Below are 923 nucleotides of genomic sequence, written 5' to 3' on the forward strand. Positions count from 1 at the left end.
CACAGACACACACGAACACGCACTTATAAGCGTACACACACACACATACATTCGCTTACACACATGTACATGCGCTTCTAAACACACACACGCTTCTACATACACACTCACACACACACACACGCTTCTACATACACACTCACACACACACACACACACACACACACACGGACACGCACTTCCAAACAAACACACACTGTAACAAATGGACGTTATTAAGTGTTGTTTATGTATGTATGCACGTATGTCTGTCTGTATGTGTGTGTATGTGTCGACATGTGTGTGTGTGTGTATGTGTGTATACTGATGTGTGTGTGGGTGTGTGGGCGTGAGTCAGCTTCATTGAATCTTTTCCACAACCTTTAGAAATCTCGTCTTTTCTCCTCAATTACCACGGTTCCCTCTCATCAGTCACGTGGTGTCCCTTCTAAACATCGCCGTCGCCAATGTTGTTGCCACAGCTGTTGTTGTTGCAGCTTCTACTACTACTACTACTACTACTACTACTACTACTATTGGTAATGCTACTGCTGCTACTGCTGCTGCTACTGCTGCTTTTTGTTGGATGCTGCTGTTGCTGTTGCAGCAACTGCTCGCCTCTACTCGAATCATCTGCACCACAATATGGAATATACCAGACACTATGTGTGTGTGTGTGTGTGTGTGTGTTATACGTGTGAAAGAGGCACAGAACAACATTTAATTTCGATATATCTGTCTGTCCCTTTATCTGTATCTCTCTTTCTCTTTCTCTTTCTCTCCCCCCCTCTCTCTCTATCTATCTGCCTGCCTGCCTGCCTGCCTTTCTGTCTGACTGTGCACGCACACATATATACGTATGTTATGTATGTAGAAATGTATGCAAATATCTGTAAATATATGTATATGAGTGCATATCATATATATATATATATATATATATA

Source organism: Octopus bimaculoides, chromosome 1, assembly GCF_001194135.2.
Source record: "Octopus bimaculoides isolate UCB-OBI-ISO-001 chromosome 1, ASM119413v2, whole genome shotgun sequence".
Classification (NCBI taxonomy): Eukaryota; Metazoa; Mollusca; class Cephalopoda; order Octopoda; family Octopodidae; genus Octopus; species Octopus bimaculoides.